We start from the raw sequence: 17,231 nt of genomic DNA, 5'->3' as shown, positions 1-17,231 counted from the left end.
TATGTACAAGAGAAGGATGAGACGCGGCTCCACATGGGACAGCTCTATGTTGGTTTAAATCATACCTATCTGACAGGTTCCAGTTTGTTCATGTACATGAGGTTTCTTCAGAACAGTCAAGGGTTTGTTATGGTGTTCCGCAGGGTTCAGTGCTAGGGCCAATCTTGTTTAGTTTATACATGCAGCCCTTGGGAAGTATAATCCAGAATCACGGCATACACTTTCATTGTTATGCTGATGATACGCAGCTCTTTTTGTCTATGAAGCCGGATGAAACAGAACCGTTAGTTAAACTTCAGGCATGTCTTAGGGACATCAAGGACTGGATGTCCAGAAATTTCTTGCTTCTAAATTCAGATAAAACAGAGGTTATCATTCTTGGTCCAGAGCATCTTAGGAAGGGACTAGATGGTGTTGCGATGGCTTCCAGTGCAACTGTGAGAAACCTTGGTGTTGTTTTCGATCAGGATTTGTCGTTTAAACCATATGTCAATCAGGTTTGTAAAATAGCGTTTTTCCATCTCCGTAATATTGCAAAGATTAGGAAAATCCTCTCACAGAGTGATGCAGAAAAACTAGTTCATGCGTTTGTATCTTCTAGACTAGATTACTGTAATGTGTTGTTAGCAGGATGTCCAAGTAATTTGCTGAATAGGCTCCAGCTGATCCAGAATGCAGCAGCACGAGTACTGACAGGAATTAGCAGGAGAGACCACGTCTCTCCAGTGTTAGCGTCGCTCCATTGGTTACCCGTAAAATTCAGAATTCAATTTAAAATTTTATTACTTGCATATAAAGCCCAAAACGGCTCAGCTCCGCATTATTTACAAGACCTGATAGAGCCTTATGTTCCTGTCAGAGCTCTCCGTTCTCAGAGTGCAGGTTTACTCGTAGTTCCTAGAGTATCTAAATGTAGATTTGGAGGGCGGGCGTTCTGCTATCAGGCACCATTACTATGGAACCAACTTCCAATCTGGGTTAAGGAGGCTGACACCACCTCCACCTTTAAAACTAAACTTAAAACCTTTCTGTTTAGTAAAGCCTATAGTTAGTGTTTAGTAAACCTCTAGCTGGTGTTGGTAAATCTCTAGGTAGTGTAAACTCTAGTGTGTTAGAGTCAGTAGTCATAGTTGCAGCTATAGAACAAGACTATAATAGTTAGTCTCAAATATAGCTTGGTGGTAGATATGCTGCTATAGGCCTATGCTGCAGGAGGCACCGACATGAACCTTCCTCTCCTCTCCATTACCATTTTTATTTATTATAAATATCTCATAGCTATCATTTTTGCCCATCGTTCCTGTAGTTTCTTGTGCCGGCCCCCCTTTTTTCTCTTTTGTGCATGTTTGCAGGCCGGAGCCTCGGGAGCTGCGTTCTGGCCTGAATGTGTTTGAATGTTTGGTGGTCGGAGGGGCTTCCGTCAATCTGCAGGGCAGCTGTGGCTACAAACGTAGCAGCTGTGGCTACAAACATAGCAGCTGTGGCTACAAACATAGCAGCTGTGGCTACAAACATAGCAGCTGTGGCTACAAACATAGCAGCTGTGGCTACAAACGTAGCAGCTGTGGCTACAAACATAGCAGCTGTGGCTACAAACGTAGAAGCTGTGGCTACAAAGGTAGCAGCCGTGACTACAAACGTAGCAGTCGTGGCTACAAACGTAGCAGCCGTGGCTGCAAATGTAGCAGCTGTGGCTACAAACATAGCAGCCGTGGCTACAAACGTAGCAGCTGTGGCTACAAACGTAGCAGCTATGGCTACAAACGTTGCAGCTGTGGCTACAAACGTAGCAGCTGTGGCTACTAAGTTAGCAGCTGTGGCTACAAACGTAGCAGCTGTGGCTACAAACGTAGCAGCTGTGGCTACAAACGTAGCAGCTGTGGCTACAAACGTAGCAGCTGTGGCTACAAACGTTGCAGCTGTGGCTACAAACGTAGCAGCCGTGGCTACAAACGTAGCAGCTGTGGCTACTAACGTACACGTGTGGCTACGTATCGGGGGAACCAAAAAAAGTGATCGGATCGGGAAAAATCTGGATCGGCAGAAACTCAAACTCAAGTAATCGGGAGCGAAAGATCTGTGGATCAACCAACTAACTAACTAACTAACTAACTAACCAACTAACTAACTAACTAACTAACTAACTAACTAACTAACTAACTAACTAACTAACTAACTAACTAACTAACTAACTAACTAACTAACTAACTAACTAACTAACTAACTAACTAACCTCCTGGTGAAGGAGCAGAGCGCCGGCAGGAGGATTAGAGAGAAGAGAGAGATGAATGAGAATCTCTGGGGATTCACTTCCTCTACTAACTAACTAACCAACTAACTAACTAACTAACTAACTAACTAACTAACTAACTAACTAACTAACTAACTAACTAACTAACTAACTAACTAACTAACTAACTAACTAACTAACTAACTAACTAACTAACTAACTAACTAACTAACTAACTAACTAAACGTTTGAGCGTCTAATCGTCCTGGTGAAGGAGCAGAGCGCCGGCAGCTCCTGAAGAGAGAGATGAATGAGAATCTCTGGGGATTCACTTCCTCTACTAACTAACTAACTAACTAACTAACTAACTAACTAACTAACTAGCTAACTAACTAACTAACTAACTCTTCAGGAGCTGCCAGAGCGCCAGCAGCTCCTGAACAGAGAGATGAATGAGAATCTCTGGGGATTCACTTCCTCTACTAACTAACTAACTAACTAACTAAGTAGGGTTAGGGTTTGTTTCTTGTAATCCTCCTGGTGAAGGAGCAGAGCGCCAGCAGCTCCTGAACAGAGAGATGAATGAGAATCTCTGGGGAATCTCTTCGTCTCTGAGCAGCAACAGAACTGACGACTGACAGCAACAACCAAAATACAGCCGTAATTTGATTAGGTTACAATGACACTTTTTATTTATAGTCGCGGCTCAGATGCAGGAGGAGGGAGAACTCTCTCTCTCTCTCTCTCTCTCTCTTTCTGTGTCTCTCTCCCTCTCTCTCTCTCTCTCTCTGTCTCTCTCTCTGTCTCTCTCTCTCTCTCTCTCTCTCTCTCTCTCTGTGTCTCCCTCTCTCTCTCTCTCTCTCTCTCTGTCTCTCTCTCTCTCTCTCTCTCTCTCTCTCTCTCTCTCTCTGCTTTTTAAATCTATGTATTTATATATTTAACTGCTGTAACTGCTGTACCTGCTGATTTCAGACAACCGTCCACATCTGCTCAAACCTCATTACGACTGTGACGATGTTCAGTTGTTGTTTTTAGTGAAGGGGTCTCTACGGCGAGACGTTTTCATATATTCACAGCTAGACTGGATATGTGTTTCAGAAATCTACAATTCCATTCTTCCCTAGGCAAAAAGAGCATTTCAGAAATCTACAATTCCATTCTTCCTGTCCACAATCGTCCTCTCAGATATCAACGTCATTCTGACAGTCATGTGTGTGGGGTTTCTAATCACAGATATCTACAATTCAGTTACAGAAATCTGCAATGTGAATTACGGATATCTACAACTGAATTATGACTAGCTGTAATTCCAGTTTCAGACATCTACAATTTAATTCTTACTAGTCCTAATTCCAGTTCAACATATCTTTAATTCCCCTCAATTCAACATATCTACATCGTCCTTTTTAGAATATCTTAAATTAAGTTTTGACTAGTCAGGATGAAATTGTAGATATCTTGAACTGGAATTATGGATAGTCATAATTTAATTGTAGATATCTGTAATGAAGTTATAGATATCTTGAAATTAATTTTAATTAGATATTTCAAATTGGAGATATCTTTAACTTCCATTCTGCCTAGTCACAATGTAATTACAGATATCTAGAATTAGAGTTTTGACTAGTCAAAATGACGTTATAGATATCTAGAATGACAATTCTATGTGAATGACTAGTTACAATGTAATTACGACTATAGTCAAAATGCAGTTGTAGAAATCTGCTGTTAATTCAGGATAGTCAAACTTAGCCAGTAAATGTTAAGACGGTTTTCCGTCGGTCCTTCTGCAGCAGCAGCTTCTCTTTCCATATGCATGAGAACGACATGAGAGACGGAGATGTTGTTGAGGCTTTTGAAATAATAACCAGCAAATGATAACGCCTCGGGACGCGACAACAGCTCGTTACAGAAAACAGAGAAAACAGAGAGAACAGGAAACATGGCGGCGTATTTATATTCATCCCTGTACATCAAATTGTTGCTTTTCCCAGCCAAAGCTCGGGTTTGAACTCGGGGTTAATGAAAAAGTCCCCGGCGTCGCGTCACCTGCGCGTCTGCAGGCGGAACAAACATTTCATTTGCGCGCCACATGTTTCCTCCGCGGAGACCCCAGTAAATAAAAGTTGTTCAACACATTTTACCGTCTGTTTTACAGACCTCCCCTTTCCACCTCCCTTTGTCATTTCTTTTTAATTGAAAGTAGATTCTAACTCGGCTTATAAACATCATTTCCAGCCAATCAGAGCGGGCTGGGATCAAATGCGCGCTCGCCTCGTCTCCCGGCTCTCGCTGTTAAACACTCCGGCTCTTTTAAAGGCTCACACATTTAAGGCTGTCACTGCATTCTGTCAGCAAAAGCATAATATTTCTTCAGGAGTTGAACCTGGCGCTCAGCGGGGGGTGAAGGGAAACAAGGCCGCGCGTAAACGTTGGAGCGCGCCGTAAATCAGCGCTGGGACAGCAGGTGAAGCGCGCGGCCGCGGCGGCCTGTCACGCTGCACCCCCCTCCACACATCCACCAACCCCCCCCACCAACCCACCCATCAACCCCACCCTGGGGAGCGGGGCGGACACCAGCCGTCACGCTTTAATCACAGACACGTGGTTTTATCAGACACGTCCCCGCGCGTCACGAGCCGAACACGCGCTCGCGCTACGACTTTATCAACCATTTAAACGCCTGTTTGTTTGTTCGGGTGTCAGAGGTTATTCTTTTGTGGTACCCTAAAAACGATCTTTTGAAGCTTTAAAATCAGCAGTTCACACACACACACACACACACACGCACGCACGCACGCACGCACGCACGCACACACACACACACACACACACACACACACACACACACACACACACACACACACACACTTCAAAGGTCGCTTCTCTTTACTGCGTTTTCTCTCCGACATGCTGCGTGTCAAACGATAATGTTATTGTTGGCACGACTCTTTTATAGCTGTGTAATTTTATTCAGACTATTTCTTTTCCTTTTTTGTTTTAATTAAACAGTAGATTTAGTCGTGCAGGGCTGCGGGCGCGCCGTTAAGTGCGGTTTTGAAAGCTTTAATGCGGACCAGATGGAGGTTCTGCTGGAACCGCAGGAACAATGGGAACCTTCTCTCCGTCCAACACGTGATGGAAGAACAATGGGGAGACTTTTACTCCATCCGGGTTGTTTAAGGAACATCCCGAAGCTTCAGCCTCAAATCTAAAGGCTTGTTTAGTTTCAGCATGTTTTCTCTCCTGAATCTCACATCTCTGCCAGGGAAAGAAAGAAAAAGAAAATCATCTGTAAAAAAAAAGTGACATTCCTCTTGTTAATTCTGCGATGTGATACATCACTTTAGTCAAAAATAGGATTATAAAAGCGCCGGCAGACGCGTGTGAATTGTTAGGGTTCTAAAATGATGCTCTAATGATGCTCGTTATTCCCTCTGGGCTCTGGCAGGTTGTCGAGATGCTGATTAGCATTTCCACCTTAAAAAGCTCCGCCGGCGCCGCAGCGGCGGCTCTTCAGGGCCGGCGGGTCCTGGGGGGCCCCGAGGGGCCCCGCGGCCCCCAGGGGCCCCCCGGGGCCCCGAGGGGTCACACTATCACGTTCTGGTGTTGTTTTAATCCTCCAACCAACCACTAATTAATAAATTCACCTCGCTTGGCTGTGAAGCTTCAGATCAGACTCAGGGAGAAACAATTAAAGGATCAGATTAGAGACGGAAACGCACGACGGGATTGGTGGATGTTTAATCAGGAGGTTTAATATCAGCTGATCCAGTCCTGGGGGGGGGGGCATTAATCCAGGACCCCCGGACCCTAAACCCCTTAAACCCTGGACCTTAAACCTGGACCTTAAACCTGGACCTTAAACCCTGGACCTTAAACCCCTTAAACCCTGGACCTTAAACCCTGGACCTTAAACCAGGATCTTCATCCTTTTTTATCCTTGGATGAGAGAAAAACAGAGCAGGACCCGCTCGGAATTCAGATATTTTCCCTTTTTTTTAATGTGTCAAGTTTTAATAACTTATAATAACTTTTGAATGTGTTTTATTCGGCTTATATCACGTTATTAACCAATTCCTGACTGAGTTATTAGCCTACATGCGTTAATAATTATCTCGTTAATTCAGAAAAACAGGGCAGATTTTATTTTCTCAAGTGAATGCAATGCAAACTCTCACATGTGTTGTATTCTGCTTCTATAATTCCTGACTGGGTTTTTAGCTACATGTGTTTACGGTTGATGAAACGTTGGCCTCGTCAGACGTGGAATTAAACTCCTCATCCAGTCCGTCTACGATGTCCTGACCCGCCCGTCCAACCTCTCCGTTGGGGTTGAAGGTTGAAACTCCAGCACGTCCCTGGTGCCGAGGAAGAGGAACCTCAAACATTCTGAGCTCTGTCCTAAAGCACTCGGTGACGGCCGCTATCAACCATCAAGGTGTGGAATCTCCTCCGTAAGAGCCGGAGAAACAACCACCTCCCCGACCTGAAGCCCAAAGAGAAACAACCACCTCCCCGACCTGAAGCCCAAAGAGAAACAACCACCTCCCCGACCTGAAGCCCAAAGAGAAACAACCACCTCCCCGACCTGAAGCCCAAAGAGAAACAACCACCTCCCCGACCTGAAGCCCAAAGAGAAACAACCACCTCCCCGACCTGAAGCCCAAAGAGAAACAACCACCTCCCCGACCTGAAGCCCAAAGAGCCGGAGAAACAACCACCTCCCCGACCTGAAGCCCAAAGAGCCGGAGAAACAACCACCTCCCCGACCTGAAGCCCAAAGAGCCGGAGAAACAACCACCTCCCCGACCTGAAGCCCAAAGAGCCGGAGAAACAACCGCCTCCCCGACCTGAAGCCCAAAGAGGAACAACCACCTCCCCGACCTGAAGACCAAAGAGAAACAACCACCTCCCCGACCTGAAGCCCAAAGAGAAACAACCACCTCCCCGACCTGAAGCCCAAAGAGCCGGAGAAACAACCACCTCCCCGACCTGAAGCCCAAAGAGAAACAACCACCTCCCCGACCTGAAGCCCAAAGAGGAACAACCACCTCCCCGACCTGAAGCCCAAAGAGCCGGAGGAACAACCACCTCCCCGACCTGAAGCCCAAAGAGCCGGAGAAACAACCGCCTCCCCGACCTGAAGCCCAAAGAGGAACAACCACCTCCCCGACCTGAAGCCCAAAGAGCCGGAGGAACAACCACCTCCCCGACCTGAAGCCCAAAGAGCCGGAGAAACAACCGCCTCCCCGACCTGAAGCCCAAAGAGCCGGAGAAACAACCGCCTCCCCGACCTGAAGCCCAAAGAGCCGGAGAAACAACCACCTCCCCGACCTGAAGCCCAAAGAGGAACAACCACCTCCCCGACCTGAACCCAGACAGACTTCTGGGAACAGCGAAGGACTGGCAGCTGAGGGTTAGGGTTAGGGTTAGGGTTAGGGTTAGGGTTAGGGTTAGAGAACAGGGTTAGGGTAAGGGTTAGGGTTAGGGTTAGGGTTAGGGTTAGGGTAAGGGTTAGGGTTAGGGAACAGACTGGCAGCTGAGGGCGGACCTGGGAAAACAGCTCCCTGAAAACATGGTGGAAACCAGACTTAGGCCAGACATCGTCCTCGTCTCAGAGTCAGCCAAGCAAGTCCACATGTTGGAGTAATTCACTGGTGCTTTCAACAACAAAGGATGCTTGGGAGCCATCTTGGTTTCCTCCAGCTCTATGAATGCTTATTTTTATGTCAATGACTGTGATTTAGCGCCCTTGTTTGGCTGCTGTTTTAAAAAATGTTCGTTATTTTTTATGATCATTTTTAATGTATTTTATAAATTGATATGTGTCATAGTTGTATAGAATTGTCTATTGCTTCTGAATATTGGATTCACTTGTGTTGATATAATGATCGGTAGAACAGAGCTTATGAGATTATGCAATTCAAGAATAGATAGTTTTAGTTTACAGCACCTTAAATGCTCACTTGCAAAACATGGACTGTTAGGGACAAGTCAGGGGCTGCAGGGGAGGCCAACGAGCCACTGAGGATACCTGTGCTGATCCATGAAGTGCTACGAAGCAGTCTAAGTCTCCACGCCCTATTAAATCACGGTGTTTGGTCTACCCTGACCGAACGATGGAGGTGTACAGCACTAGTGCTGTTAAATCAGCAAAGAATGTGCTTCCTAACCACCTATTGTGTAACATTAGATCGCTTAAACATAAAGTTGACGAACTGCAGACTGTGACTCAAGTTAATGAAGTTTCAATTGTAGCTGTGACGGAAACCTGGCTAAAGGAGACTGTCCCAGTCTCAATAGTCAGTCTTCAGGGGTATAGTCTGCACAGAAATGACAGGGTTACTCATGCTGGAGGTGTAGCCATGTATATAAAGCACAATATTCAACACCAACGGCTACTGGACCTTGAGGATGATCACTTTGAATGTCTATGGATGTGGATGAGGCCAGCCCGGCTGCCACGTGGCATTAATTGTTTAGTGACTGCTGTTCTTTATAATCCTCCAAAATCTTCTAAGGAGGCTCGATCTGATGCTCAGGTTCTGGAGTATCTCAAGAACTGTTTAGGCACTATTCAGAATAAATACAGTCTCCCAGGGATTGTGATCCTAGGGGACACAAACACCTTGAAACTTGGCCCACTATGTTCCCAGTTCAATCTGAAACAAATAGTGTCCAAACCAACAAGAGGCTCCAATCAACTTGACTCCATCATTACTAACATCAAAGGCCTGTACTCAGACCCACTTCCTTTACCCCCAGTGTGTGGTTCTGACCACCAAGCTATACTCCTGACATCTGGACAATGGCTGCATGTACCAGTGTGTGGTTCTGACCACCAAGCTATACTCCTGACATCTGGACAATGGCTGCATGTACCAGTGTGTGGTTCTGACCACCAAGCTAGACTCCTGACATCTGGACAATGGCTGCATGTACCAGTAAGCCCAGTTTTTCGTAGGCGCTGCACAGTAGAAAGCAAGAGGCTGCTAGGCCTTCACTTGAACACAGCTGATTACAGTGCAGTGTATGAAGCTCCTCTGGCTCAAAAAAAGGTGGACAACTTCTATGATGTTTTCAACCCTATCCTCAATACAGTGCTGCCTATTAAAAGGAGTAAAATTACATCAGTGGATAAACCATGGATGACACCCCAAATAAAGCCGCTTATAGTTGAAAGACAAAGAGCCTTCAAATATGAGGACAGAACTGAGTTCAACAAAGTATCCTATCTGACCAAGAATGCAAAGAAAATATACTATGATGACGAAGTCTCTCATCTCAGGGACAATGACAGTGGCAACTGGTTCAAGTCCATCAAAAAGTTGATGGGAGCTGCAGAACCCCAGGTTGAACACATAAAGACCTCGCCCCCTCCTGCACGATGATGGCAGCAACCTACCCAGTATAACAACTAATGTCACTTACAGCATTGGGCAGGTGAAGACACTTCTTCGCAAAGTTGATGGGAAAAAGGGAAGGATGACATTCCTGCCTGGATTCTTAAAACCTTTAATGAAGAGCTTGCCCCAGTGCTGACTCATCTGTTTAATGCTTGTCTGAAAGAAGGACATTTCCCTACACAGTGGAAAGACTCTTTAGTCTGTGCAGTTCCCAAGTGCAGTAAATCACGGCTCCCACAGGACTATCGACGGATCTCTTTTCTGAGCTGTGCACGACGCCTACCGAAGGAGGTGGGAGAGGCTCTGCAGGGACGTCACTCTGCAAACGGGGGTGGCGTGCACGACGCCTACCGCTGGAGGTGGAAGAGGCTCTGCAGGGACGTCACTCTGCAAACAGGGGTGGTGTGCACGACGCCTACCGATGGAGGTGGAAGAGGCTCTGCAGGGACGTCACTCTGCAAGGCCTACAGTCTCCTGGGCAGAACAGGGGACGTAAAAGGAGAGCCATCTCTGCAGAGGCTGCAGAGAGAGTCTCTGATTGGTTGTGGATGCAGAGGGATCAGCAGTGGTTGATGCTTCCTGGACCCGGGCCGGAAACTGATCACACCGGTCGGGTCTGAAGTTGGAAGACCTGAAACCCCCGGGGATCCCAGCGACTTTCACTGATGACGTGTCCAAGGAAATGCATCACCAGATGTAAGAATCATCGTCAAAAGTAGAAGGTTGAAGACCCCTGCCTTGATATCACCCCGTATCTTGGACATCAGCAGCCAGACGGAGGGAGGAGAGGGAACCGGAGCAGATGGTTCCCTCTCCGCTCGGCTGTAACGCTGTAACACTGTAACGCTGTAACGCTGTAACTCTGTAACGCTGTAACGCTGTAACGCTGTAACGCTGTAACGCTGTAACGCTGTAACGCTGTAACGCTGTAACGCTGTAACACGGTCCATCGTGTCCATCGTGTCCAGGGCGGACTTCAGGGGTGACTCCAGGGGTGACAGGGATCGATTGAATTCCTGCCCTGGAGCTGCAAGTGTCACTGATGCTGCAGGAAACCCGAGTGGGCGGGAGGATTCTGTTTCCACTTCTGTTTCCACTCGGCTCCATCTGTCAGTGGAAACTCCGTCCTCTGGAAGCTTCATTTAGTTTACTTTACTTTAGTTTAGTTTACTTTAGTTTAGTTTACTTTAGTTTAGCTTAGTTTACTTTAGTTTAGTTTAGTTTACTTTAGTTTACTTTAGTTTACTTTAGTTTAGTTTACTTTAGTTTAGCTTAGTTTACTTTAGTTTAGTTTAGTTTACTTTAGTTTACTTTAGTTTAGTTTACTTTAGTTTAGCTTAGTTTACTTTAGTTTAGTTTAGTTTAGTTTAGTTTACTTTAGTTTAGTTTACTTTAGTTTAGCTTAGTTTACTTTAGTTTACTTTAGTTTACTTTAGTTTAGTTTAGTTTACTTTAGTTTAGTTTAGTTTACTTTAGTTTACTTTAGTTTACTTTAGTTTAGTTTACTTTAGTTTAGCTTAGTTTACTTTAGTTTACTTTAGTTTAGTTTAGTTTACTTTAGTTTACTTTAGTTTACTTTAGTTTACTTTAGTTTAGTTTACTTTAGTTTAGCTTAGTTTACTTTAGTTTACTTTAGTTTAGTTTAGTTTAGTTTAGTTTAGTTTAGCTTAGTTTACTTTAGTTTAGTTTAGTTTAGTTTAGTTTAGTTTAGTTAACTTTAGTTTAGCTTAGTTTACTTTAGTTTAGTTTAGTTTAGTTTAGCTTAGTTTACTTTAGTTTAGTTTAGTTTAGTTTAGTTTAGTATAGTTTAGTTTAGTTTACTTTAGTTTACTTTAGTTTACTTTAGTTTAGTTTACTTTAGTTTAGTTTAGTATAGTTTAGTTTAGTTTAGTTTAGTTTAGTTTAGTTTAGTTTACTTTAGTTTACTTTAGTTTAGTTTAGTTTAGTTTAGTTTAGCTTAGTTTACTTTAGTTTAGTTTACTTTAGTTTACTTTAGTTTACTTTAGTTTACTTTCGTTTAGCTTAGTTTACTTTTTGTTATTATTTCGTTTATTTCGGCATGTTTATATAGACACATTTCATCTCCAGAACATTATACATTGCATACTCAGCACATGACGAAAAGGGTATGGGAGAAGCTGACGCTTATCAAAGTCCCGCCCCATTCTATGTAAGATTCATGATCACATCAACAACAGAATTCAGTAAGATACATAGTTTACCACATAGCAATTTGTCTAATTTCATCCTTCACAGTCCAGATAGCATGTATGTTTGTACACGTGTCCAGTCCACTCATCCTGATCACCTTTCCTGTGATTTACTACTGTGTCCACTGTTCAGTTATTTTTATGTCCAAGCCTCTTTTTGCATGCAATCCACTTTGCAATGGAGGTGCGTGTGTCAATGCAGATTTTGATTAGTCGCCGTCCTCTGGCTCTCTAGCCGCCACAGCCTTTGCCCCCTCCGCTCGTACTGACTTCATCTCCTCCCGAGCTTTGGACACCTCCGACCATACACTGGTCAGTCTCTCCTGGATGTCAGCGAGGCCAGAGAGCAGCTTTGCCTGATCAGCTCTCACTTTTCTCAACTTTTGTAGCATCCAGACCCCGCCAAGCCCTAGGATCACCAGGCCCACCGTCATGCCCGTGAATATATAGACGTCCTCCACGTCTTCCATATCCAGCACCCCAAGACACACCATTTTCCATTTATTCCAACTGTCCATAGTGTATCCCGCCAAGAATGTCCCATCTGGACAGGCCGGTTCCCTTGTCCCAGCACGCCGTGTAGAAAAAATCTTGTCAATAGCATTTACTGACCAGTTCAGAATCTCCATTCTTGATTTTATGTTCTGCTTGGTCGTGATATCTGCTGTGCTGTGATAGAGCTCAATGTCACACACACACATTTTATAGTGACTTTGTTTTGTTTCCATGTTTTGTTTCCATGCCAGGTGTTCCAGTGCTGAATTTCCCACATTGCCATTGTTTTGTACACATAGCCAGACATTGCCTTCCTGTACTTAGTTTTGATATTCCTTCAATAACAGCTTCTTTAACTCATGTTTGAAAACAGTTAAATTTCTTGCTAACTTTAATTCATTGTTTAGGGGAGTTTAGTTTACTTTAGTTTAGTTTAGTTTAGTTTAGTTTACTTTACTTTACTTTATTTGGTCCTTTCAATTTCCACAACACAAATAACCCAAAGTACAGGTGTAAATCCTCAGTGTTATACAAAAAGAAATATATAATTTTTTATATAAACAAAACCCTCCAGCAGCTCGTCATCAGCGAGACCAGGTTTAGTTTAGCCCCTTAAAAAGGAAACATCCACAGTGTGAGAGTTTGTGAGAGTTTGTGAGCGGAGGCTTCAGAAGCCGCTAGTCGTTGGTTTGTTTGTGTTTTGTTTTGCTGTCAGGAGGAAAATCGCTGCAGTTGCAGTAAATGAATGAATGAATGGAGGTGCATGAGAACATGAGTAGTGAGGCCGCGGTGGGGGCCGCTAACCACGGCTTCTTCACCACCGCCCCCCATAACCATACCGGCCCATCACGGCTCCATCACCCCCCACCCACAAATACCCCCCCCACCCACAAACGCTCCACCCTTCACCCACAAACGCTCCACCCTTCACCCACCAGTTCATCGCGGCGTGTAGAGTCTGAAATGATGCTCTAATGATCAGCATCAGCATCCTCCCGGAGACCTCTCTCATCAATTACCCGGGATTGTATCCCTGTAATCTGTGTATATTGTGATATTCGTTTACGTTTGATGAATGTTGGCGCTGCGGGGGTTTGGGTCCCCGGGATATCTTCTCTCCCACTTGATGTACTTATTAATAATAAATTGAGCGAGGAATGTGTGAGTTCTGCCTCCCTCCTCTGTGATTATAGAGACGAAAGGGCGTTTGAAGTATCCATCTTAATACAAAGACACTTTATTAGATAAAGCTAACTCAGCCAAGACAAATAGTGACGCCGAGGCACCGGAGGAGCACAGACGCTCTCTCTTTCTCTTTCTCTTTTTCCTTCACTCTATTTCTCATTTCTAAATAAATTATATGTTCTTTTTGTTTTTCTTTACCCATAATTTCATCACGCAACGATTGGTGAGAGGGAGTCGGACCTTGAGAAGACCAGGATGTACAAGCCTTTTAGCATTTAACAGCTAGACTGGATATGTGTTGCAGAAATCTACAATTCCATTCTTCCTGTCCACAATCGTCCTCTCAGATATAAACGTCATTCTGCCAGTCATGTGTGTGGGGTTTCTAATCACAGATATCTACAATTCAGTTACAGAAATCTGCAATGTGAATTACGGATATCTACAACTGAATTCTGACTAGCTGTAATTCCAGTTTCAGATATCTACAATTTAATTCTAACTAGTCCTAATTCCAGTTCAACAGATCTTTAATTCCCCTCAATTCTAGATATCTACATCGTCCTTTTTAGAATATCTTAAATTAAGTTTTGACTAGTCAGGATGAAGTTGTAGATATCTTGAACTGGAATTACGGATAGTCATAATTTAATTGTAGATATCTGTAATCAAGTTATAGATATCATGAAATGAATTTTAATTAGAGATTTCAAATTGGAGATATCTTTAACTTCCATTCTGCCTAGTCACAATGTAATTACAGATATCTAGAATTAGAGTTTTGACTAGTCAAAAAGACGTTGTAGAAATCTGCAATGCTAACTCCTGATAGTCAAACATTACATGTTAAACCGGTTTGCCGTACAGGATGTGGTTCTAAATCCCGGCGCGTAAATCTCACTAACAATAACCTCCATGTGTCGGACTAACCTGGACCTGGAAGCGTAAATTACCCTCAAGCTGCAATTTGTGAAAACGGCAGATTAAGTTTGTGCTCGAGCCGCGGAGGCCGTAAATTTCCCGGTGACAGAGTTAACATTGATGCACATATAAGCACTTATCCGTGTGTAACAACAATAACCTTTTAGTACATTTGGAAAACATATTTGACACCCATTAAAATAATGAATGATTTGTCACCTCTTCCCAGAGGAAGGCGGGACGAGACGGAGGTGGAACCAGCAACCCGGGACACCGCACTGAAACTCCCGGGAAAAAGGAAAAATAAATAGATTAAAAAAAATAAAATAATAATAATAATAATTAAAAAAAAAATATATAAAACAGAATTAAAAACACAAACAAACGAATAAATAAAATAATTGAAATTATAATAAAAACAAAATAAAAAAAGGAATTTTTAAAAATTTAAAAATAAATAAATAAAAATAACAATGAAAAAACAAAACAAAATAAAAAAAACAATGAAATATATTTTTTTAAATTGAAAAAAAAAAAATAATAATTAAAATAAATAAAACAGGCTAATAAGCTATTAGCAGACTAATAACAGGCTAGCAACATGGCAACACAACAGGCTAGCAGCAGGCTAGTATCAGACTAACAGTGGGCTAACAGTATACTGGCTAATATCAGGCTAACTGGATGCTAACAGTATGCTAATAGTTTACTAGCAGCAGGCTAACAGCAGGCTAGCTAAGACAAGACATGTGAGTGTTAAACTCGTCCAACGGCTGTAACGCTATGTGTACATTTTAACATTTCTTTGCTCGCTAACGTGACGTGTGACGAATTATTAGTGCCACGGCTGCGCCACAAGGCACTCCTCCTCCATAGCTATGCCATAGCAATGGAGGAGGAGTGCAGGATAACAATAGTGCCTCTGGGGCAGCCAGAGGCACTATTGTTATTGCTCAGGCTTATTATTTATTATTTCGTATAAACTTCGGCGTGTACCTAGTCCTGCAGCTTTGAGAAAACGCGAAAAGTAAAAACGTAGAAACGTGCGCCTTAAACGCGAATCGAGTGGTATGACTTTTATTAGCGATTGGTGCGCACGTTTTTGTGCAACATGCGAAAAGGTGCGCTTTTGGCGCCATAAGGTTAAAACGGAGGAAAACTTCACTTTTTTGTCAAATCTAGAGTGCGGGTGTCGGTTGCTAGAGTGGGAGAAACACTAAAAAAATAACCTGAATTTTAACTCGAGCTCACGGCCGAACCGTAAAAGGCAGACAAATCATTTTTGGTGATAATTTAGACATAGGTGTTGGAATTCATAAAGTGTGACTTTGACAGGCGGGGTATGCACAAAATTTAAACGGAGGAGGCTAGAGCGGCGCCAATACCTGCCTCGGTCTCCATTGGCTGTAATGTAATCAAACGTTTTCTTCAAAAAAATCTCACTTTGTTTTCGCACTGACCTTACTCAAACATTTTAAGGAATAATGGAATAAAATTAAGATAGTCAGAATCTGCCGGGTTCTGTGTCTCTCAAGATGTTTTAGTTTTTCTGCTACGAGCTACGGTTTGATCACAAATCTGAGTTATTTGAGACCTTGTCAGAAGCCAAAATCTGGGTTTTTCTCACAGCCAAACCGGAAGGTTCTGTAGAGAGGTTCTTGTTGCCGTGGTAACCATAATTCAGCTGCTGACTCATTCCTTCAGCCAGAACTGGTCACATGACTCAAATCTGACCCCTGACCTTTGACCTTAGCCGACCCCCAGTCCTGCAGCCTGATGGTTCTGGGGGAACAGTAAATACACAGTAAATACACAGTAAATACACAGTAAATACACAGTAAATACATAGTAAATACACAGTAAATACATAGTAAATACACAGTAAATACCCAGTAAATACACAGTAAATACCCAGTAAATACACAGTAAATATACAGTAAATACATAGTAAATACCCAGTAAATACACAGTAAATACACAGTAAATACACAGTAAATACACAGTAAATACACAGTAAATATACAGTAAATACATAGTAAATACCCAGTAAATACACAGTAAATACACAGTAAATACACAGTAAATACACAGTAAATATACAGTAAATACCCCACCAGTAAATATCTCCACCTTCAGACCTGATAACAGACGACCTGCAGACGACCTTCAGACGACCTTCAGACCTGACAACAGTCGACCTTCAGACCTGACAACAGACGACCTTCAGACGACCTTCAGACGACCTTCAGACCTGATAAGAGACGACCTTCAGACGACCTTCAGACCTGACAACAGACGACCTTCAGACGACCTTCAGACGACCTTCAGACCTGATAACAGACGACCTTCAGACGACCTTCAGACCTGATAACAGACGACCTTCAGACGACCTTCAGACGACCTTCAGACGACCTTCAGACCTGATAACGATGAAGCAACGGTTTGCTTGTGGATATTTCACATAAAGCAGCGACATGTTTCCATGTGTCGTTACTTGAGAAAACAGGGAAAATGTCGCCGGCCGACGTCGATCAGGAGGTTGGTTTCCCTGACATCAGACGACCTTCAGACGACCTTCAGACCTGACAACAGACGTCGATCAGGAGGCTGGTTTCCCTGACAGGCCTCGGTCTTTGATCGTTACGACCGCGAAAGTTAGAGAGAGAAAGAGAGAAACGCTGTCAGAAAGACGTGTTTGTCTTAGGTGAGCGCGATGCCGGTAATCATCTCTGAAAACGCTCGGATGCTTTCAAGATGTAGCGGCGGCGGCGATGCTAAACC

At 43.5% G+C, this 17,231-nt stretch overlaps 1 pseudogene; it reads left to right on the top strand.

Moving 5' to 3' along the window:
• The window catches only part of LOC133445657 (putative mediator of RNA polymerase II transcription subunit 26), a 24,806-nt pseudogene extending 7,988 nt beyond the window's left edge, over positions 1–16,818 (top strand).
• Positions 16,819–17,231: the final 413 nt, after the last annotated feature.

The sequence above is a fragment of the Cololabis saira genome, chromosome 6 (assembly GCF_033807715.1).
Source record: "Cololabis saira isolate AMF1-May2022 chromosome 6, fColSai1.1, whole genome shotgun sequence".
In the NCBI taxonomy this organism is placed as follows: domain Eukaryota; kingdom Metazoa; phylum Chordata; class Actinopteri; order Beloniformes; family Belonidae; genus Cololabis; species Cololabis saira.
This window is presented reverse-complemented; position numbering and strand designations above follow the sequence as displayed.